Below are 7,891 nucleotides of genomic sequence, written 5' to 3' on the forward strand. Positions count from 1 at the left end.
ATGGATCTTTCAAGACTTCAAGTGGAAAACACCGGGCATAATGGCCTATGGAAACCTAATTTGTAATGAATCTATTGATGATGTAGTTTTGAGTTTTGTTTCTTTTTTCTTTATTATTTTGTTTTTGTTAGCTTTTTTTTATTATCTTTTTCTTTATTGCCATGATGGAAATGTTGACACATTTTACCCCTCTTTCATATTTTGATCATTTTGAAATAGAAATTTTAGTTTTGTCCCTACTTAGACTTTATGCTTTATGAGGTATCGATGAGGGCCAAGTGGCTTACTAGTAACCAAGCCAACCCCTCGAGTAGGTCCGACTTAATAGATTTTGAGGCCTAAGACAAACAAATTTAGGTAGGGCCTTTTTTATATTTAAATATTTAATTAAATGATTTTAATTTAAAAACATTCTTCTTGCTTTATGCTCTTAATTTTTTTTTTTTCAAATGATTTGCAAAATTCATCTCTGTTATGAGACATTTAATTTCAACAGATTACAGATATTATATTTTGCGTTGAAATATACACAATTCTTTTTTAGTGGAATGTAATTTGAGCAAAATTAAATTTCTTTATGCTAAAAATTATTTTAATAAATGAACTTAGTCAATATGCTTGCTTGTTTTAAGTTTAGGTGAAATTATGAGTTTAGTAATTTCTTTTGGAGTACAATTACGGTCACTTTCCATTTTTTTTTTTTTTTTGGTTTCTTATCCTTTATTAAAACCTTTAATATCTTGGAACTCAATTTTTTGCATTAACTGTATTGATGTATTATTATTACAATTTTTTTTTTTTATTTAATTTAGAGTTTAGGGTTTTAACGGGTCGGGTCGTGTCGGGTTACCCGGCTATTTTCATGTCATAATCGTGTCAAACCCGATTACCCGTTTAGCTAAACGGGTCGTATCTGTGTATAGACTAATCGTGTAATGGGTACCCGCGGGTCGTAATCGGGTCGTGTCAAGTACCCATTTTGCCACCCCTATGCCTGAGAGCTACCTCACCTGGGCCAAGAAGGCCTGGATCTCGGCCCACAAGGTATCATGTTCCCCATGATCGAAAGGCCCAAAGGACGCCAAGTGGGACATCTCGGATTGTCGCTTCCCACCCAATGGGATCCGCAGCTCAGCCCACACAGTCGTGAGGGCCTCGAGCTACGACATCATGAAGGGTATTTGGGTAATTATGCAGACGAGTTGCTGATCGCTGATCATGTGCTAGGTGGATGAGGGGGTCAAGAAGGTGAAAGATATCGCGGCCATTGATGGGGTGGACTGCATTCAAATGCGGACGTTGGATCTGGGTGCCAGCATGGGGTACCTGTGGGACCCGGGGAACAAGAAGGTGAAGGAGATAATGAGGGTTGCAGAGAAGGATGTGTTGGGTGTGGATGTAATGTCCCGGAAATTAATTAACTGACAATTAATTTCACAATTCGTCTCCCAGTCTTATTCCACTCCGAACAAAACTCAGGGATCTATATTCCTCTAAAATAGAGGATATTAAGCAGCAGAAAGTATTAAAATTCTATAAACATTAATCATTACAACTAGAGCATCTATCCAAAAACAACAACGAAGCTGAAATCATACAATACACATCATCGTTACAAGGATTTTACGCTATACCTTAATATGCAAGCATATATTAGGGCAACTAAGTCTACAGCATAACTCAAAAGTACTAGTTACCATGAGTGCTTGCCTAAGCTTGCAATAAGTTCTCAAGCATCTCTCAGATCGAATCCTACACAATAACCGGATGCTTCGCGGTAATCATCTTCTACTAAACCATCTATAATAGCATAGTTATACATATGGAGAAAAAAGGGAAATAATACAAGGGTAAGTCCAACGCCTTAGTGAGTATAAATGCACATGACGTACCCGTCATTAAATAGTGAACTTAGTTGTTTATAAAAAACTGACAGTTTATGATAGTTTATCATGGATGTGATATAGATATAATATATGCTTATAATATAAAGTAACAGTAATAGTTCAACTATATGGTTTACCCGAGATATTACTCATTCTCAGCAAGGTTGGCGCTGTCCCAATGGACTTATAATACAACACCATTACCCCGGATGTTGTAAGCTACCATACATAAGATTAGTGGCATGACCGAGTCTGACCTTGGGTGGCCCACACCACTAATGATGTCCGTCCTATAGTAACCATCCATAGGAAATGGTTGCACCTTGGTCACAAAACCATTGAATCCAACGCCCACACACAAATACATTTGACCATAAATTTAACCTATATAGTAAGCCCATGACCATTATACCGCACGTACCGGTGTACCATGTAATAGCGTTCTCGCTTCCTAATTCTGTCACTAGCGAGTCCCTCTTAGCATACCACCATCACCTTGCTTCTCCAGAGAACTTATAGGCTATGTACTTAACCCTTTGCTTCTCAATGCAATCCATAACTCGTAGTAGTTCCTCCAAGTTCATAAGCCAATCCCTCGCTTCTCCAGAGTTCAGGTTCCCCTTAAATATAGGGAAATGATGCTCATAAAACTCCTTGAAAGAGCAACCCTTGATTCCACTTGGAGTCCCTTCTCCTCGTATGTTGACCAAAGCCTCCACTAGAAGACTTGCCATAGTTTTCAATGCTTGAGTGGCGTCCAGAATGTTCCTCGTCTTTCCATCGGGTTGGGATGGCCTCTTACCATCGTTGCTCCCAATAACATCTTGTAGTGACATCTCTGCATTCACAACGATCATCAGCCCCTACTTTGAAGCACTACGTCGCGTCTCGCTCAAAACATCATACTTAATCGCAAACCTATCCTAACTAAGGGCCTAAGCTACTACCACCTTAACCAAAGTCCTAATGTAGATCCAAGCTTAAGACCTTAAGTAACTATCTTAGTGCAGATCAACATAATCTCCAAAGTTGCATCATCAAAGCGGTCCTAGTCCTGACTTCAATACCATATCGAATTCCTAAGATCCTCAAATCCAACATCCTTAAGATCATCAAGATTCAAAACTCTGTCCTTTGTATACATTAAATGAATCCTATGCTCTAGCAGATCATCTCCTAACACCTAATAGATCAGTTCCTATAGTCTGCAGAGCCAAAAGCTCTGATAAATCTAGACCTAAAACTTAATAGATCAATTCCTATGGTTCGAAGAGCAACTGCTCTGATACCAACTGTAACGCCCAGAAAATTAATTAACTAGTAACTAATTTCACGGTTTGTCTCCCAACCTTATTACACTCCGAACAAGACTCAGGGACCTCTACTCGTTGAAAACAGAGGATATTAAGCAGGGAAAAGTATTAAAATTTTATAAACATTAATCATTACAACTAGTGCATCTATCCAAGAACATCAAGGTAGCTGAAATCATACCATACACATCATCGTTACAAGGGTTCTATGCTATACCTTAATATGCAAGCATACATCAAGGCAACTAAGTCTACAACATAACTCAAAAGTACTAGTTACCATGAGTGCCTGCCTAAGCTTCCAAAAAGTCCTCAAGCATCTCCCGAATCGAATCCTCCACAATATTTGGATGCTTCGCGGTAATCATCTTCTACTAAACTAACTATAATAGCATAGTTATACATATGGAGAAAAAAAGGATATAATACAAGGGTAAGTCCGACGACTTTGTGAATATAAATGCACATGACGTACCCGTCATTAAATAGTGAACTCAGTTGTTTATAAAGCACATGCAACATTTATGATAGTTTATCATGTATGTGATATAGATATAATATATGCTTATAATATAGAGTAACAGTAATAGTTCAATCGTATGGTCCACCCGAAATATTACCCCTTCTCAACAGGGTTGACGCTGTCCCGAGGGACTTGTAATACAATACTGGTGCCCCGGATATTGTAAGCTACCATACATAACAGTAGTGGCACGACCGAGTCTAACCTCGGGTGGCCCGCACTACTAATGATGTCCATCTTATAGTGACCATCCATAGGGAATGGCTCCGTCTTTGCCACGAAACCATTGGATTCAAAGCCCACACATACATTTGATCATAAAGTTAACTTGTATAGTAAGCCCATGGCCATTATACGGCACGTACTGGTGTACCATGTCATACAATGCAATTAGTTTCATCAGTCTGTTACATGCATATTTTTACAAGTCTCATTGTTATCTTATTAATCAACACACGTTTTCAAAAAAGAGAGTTCATAGTAGTTCCAAAATGTATTTCATGTGAGTTGCGAAATATGCATGTTTGATTTATATAAAATAGATGTGCAATGCGGGAAAAGTAACAACAAGCATCTATGTGAGTTTGTACTCAGCCGAGTCGTAAGGCTCCTCCATAAAATTTTTTTAAGGCTCCATAACCTCGATACTAAGAAAAGACTTATCATCAATTTTAATCCAACTAAAACAAACATAGAACATCAAAACAGAGGCTATCGGATGACTGGCCAAAGCGGCATTCCCTGGAACGCTTCTGATGGTACGTTTGGGCCCGTGGCCGTACGTCCACCCAGATGGCTTGTACGTCCGGTCTCGTGGCTGTACGTCTGCTAAGAGAGTTTTAGGTAGAACCTTATTTGGTTCAACCGTCCTCCTATCCTCCCAAATTGGTTCTAAAGCTACTAAAAGAATTTCTAAGACCTCATATCTCAAAATAAAGTCTTCATGCAATACAAAACACGTTAAATCAAGATAAACTACTAAAATTCCCTTGAGGCTCCACAACCTCGAATACTAAGAAAATTCCCTTGAGGCTCCATAACCTCGAATACTAAAAAAGGACCTATTATTAGTTCTAATCCACCTAAAACGAACATAGAACATCAAAATAGAGGCTATTGGACGACTGGCCAAAGCGGCGTTCCCTGGAATGCTTCTGACCGTATGTCCAAGCCCGTGGCCATACATTCGCCTAGAAGGCTCGTATGTCCAGTCTTGTGGCCGTATGTCCGCTCAGAGAGTTTTAGGTAGAACCTCATTTGGTTCAACTGTCCTCCTATCTTCCAAACTGGTTCTAAAGCTACTAAAAGGGTTTCTAAGACCTCTTATTTGAAAATAATGTCTCCATGCAATACAAAACACGCTAAATCAAGATAAACTACTAAACCGCCAAGATTAAAGCATAACCTAGCTAGAAACTCAAAACCAATAACTAAGCTAGCAACATAACAATTAAGAAACGAGTTAGACTTAAGGATGTTACCTCTTTGAAGCGAAACTTCAAGAATCACCTCTCCTTCTCCACGAAACACACAAAACTCACAAGAGAATTTTCGCAGAGCCTAAGGCATAAATGAGTGTGTGAGAGCAATGGGGGTTAGGGGGTATTTATAGCAAAGGGCGCTACCAACTTCTTTGAAAGTAGCAGACATCCGGGTACTATTAGGGCGTACGTCCAGGTATTACTCAAGGGGTATTCCAAAAGTAACGTACATTCGTGTGGTCCCCACCGTACGTCCGTGTACTGTTGGCTGAGTACGTCGTACTATTGTCAGTGTACGTCTAGTGGTCCCCATGCATACGTCCGTGTGCTATTGGCAGAGTACGGCGTACTATTGTCAGCATACATCCGGTGGTCCTCATGTGTGTGTCCTCTACTAAAGACAAGAGCATACGTCCGGTCCGAAAGTCCAAATCTCCAAAATGTCCCTCTAGCAGTTCCTAGTGACCTAAAACCCGAATTAACCTTCTAACTAAGCTAGCTAAGCTTTGCTAATTATTTGGGTCACTACAGTGGAGCCTAAAGCTGGTGGGGCCTACTTGGCCGGCTTCGCTATGCCGTTCGATGGGCCTGATGATTTTTGGAGGCACGAGTATCACATGGTGTTTGGGGCCGTTGATGTGGGGCTATTTAGGAGCGCAGCCGTTGAGGATGTGAAGAGGTTTAAGATGGGTTTAATGGAGGGCTCTGATGATGCCAAGGATGGTAAGGATGCTGATGAGAAGTAATGGAGCGAATGAGTAAAAGGAATGTAGAAAGGAAAAATTGGAATGATTTTTGTTTTATTTTGTTTGCAATTATAGTTGTCTTTTTTTGTTTTGGAAGGGAAAACATTCCATACTCATTCATTGACGAAAAGATCGCGAGCTAAAGCTCTCACAAACAGAGCATAAAGCTCTGAAGCAAATCATAGCCGAAGCTAAGGGTACAGTGACATCAGCATCCGCTAACCCATGACTATAATTCAGATATAATAACAAATATGCACCAGACCGACTCAATCCAATGCATAGGTAGCTCTTATTCATCGGCCTTGAAAACAGAGAACCCCCAGGCCGAAGCTCATCCTCCTCGACCCGAAAGCCAGTATATCATTCACATCCACAACCCAAGGGTCTGGACCAAAAGTAAATACCCCGCAGAGAAACAAGCAAGAGGGAGGATAGAGCCTTATTACAAGAAACAAAAATAGATACAAGGAAAAATTGGACCAAAAAAACAACAAATAGGAAGCCAAAAAATACAAGGAAAAAACAATAGGAAATAGCACACTAGGCGAATGACAGCAGCCAAAAGAAAAACCAATCGCGTGCTTACCGGAAACCGAAATGGAAGGTGGCATTGGAAGCTCATCGCAGTGGGGGATGCGAGAAAAGACCCAACAGTGGACGGTGGACGGCGAAGTTGGCGCGGAGGAGATCGGCGGCGCACTCAAATAACAAGGGGTATAGTTTGAGTGAATCTCCCATGAGTGGCACCCACAAAGTGTGCCAAAACAAGCAAATACTTAACAACAAAATACCAAACACAGTAAGAAACAAACACAACAATAACAGAACAACAAGAAATAGAAAGATAACAAGTAAATAAAAAACGCAAAAACAAAAATCTCCAAAGCAGAAACCATGTTGGAGAGGAAGGCTGCTAGGGGAAAATGGGTCGGAACGCGAGAACACAGCCGCGGCATGTGGCGTTGGACTCAGATGAAGGCGGAGAACCTGGTGGTGGGGCACATGACGACATGGATCTGGCAAATGACAGTAGATCAGGCTTTGACCAGGCTGATCCAGGAGTCTGAAAAATAAAAAAAACGGGGCAAGGGGGGAAAGAGGCGGAGAAGAAGGGGAAGGAAAACAAAACACTGCCCAAGGAGCTAAGGGGCTTCAGGTAAATAGACTAGCTCACGAAAAGAAGAGAGCAAGGGGAGGGGGTAGGCAACAACAGATGAGGGGAGGAGAAGGAGATGGAACCCTATCAGAGAGAGGTACGGGCCATGCCTTAATTATTGTCAAGTTGAGGATTAGTCGTCTTGTTTCTGTCTCCTTTATTAGCTTATTATTGAAATAGAAAATTGCAAAATGTCATGCCATCTTTTCAACAATACCTTTGCAAACTGATGCAGGGGTACTACGACTATTAAAAGTAAGGGGAAATTTCACTTTGAACCCCTGAACTACCACCACTTTTGACATGCCCTCCTCAAACTTAAAAATCTCTCACTTTGGACCCCTGAACTTTCAATTACTATCACTTTGGACCCCTCTGTTAGATTTAAACGTTAAAAGTTAGACAATGATGTTTATACCCCTAACTTTTTTATAAAATTTGAAATTTATCCAACTATGTCAAATTAAAAATTAAAAAAAAAAAAAAAATCACAAGGTGACCCACGGTTGGGCCACCTCGTAACCTTTTTATTTATTTTTTTCATTTTTTTCAATTTTTTCTTTTTTAATAAAAAGAAAATTGAAGGGTAATTTTGTCTTTTTAAAAGTTTTAACAGCAAAAATTGATGGAGGGGTCTAAAGTGATAGAAATTGAAAGTTCAATGATCCAAAGTGAGAAGTTTTGAAGTTTGAGGGGCATGTCAAAAGTGGTAGTAGTTTAGGGGCCCAAAGTGAAGTTTCTCCTAAAAGTAATCTTCTTAATGGCGCGGTAATTGTAAGGATG

At 40.0% G+C, this 7,891-nt stretch overlaps 1 pseudogene; it reads left to right on the forward strand.

The window, feature by feature from the left end:
- The first annotated feature begins 990 nt into the window (after positions 1-990).
- Positions 991-5,949, forward strand: LOC132187961 (uncharacterized; annotated as a pseudogene).
- Positions 5,950-7,891: the final 1,942 nt, after the last annotated feature.

Source organism: Corylus avellana, chromosome ca7 (genome assembly GCF_901000735.1).
Source record: "Corylus avellana chromosome ca7, CavTom2PMs-1.0".
Classification (NCBI taxonomy): domain Eukaryota; kingdom Viridiplantae; phylum Streptophyta; class Magnoliopsida; order Fagales; family Betulaceae; genus Corylus; species Corylus avellana.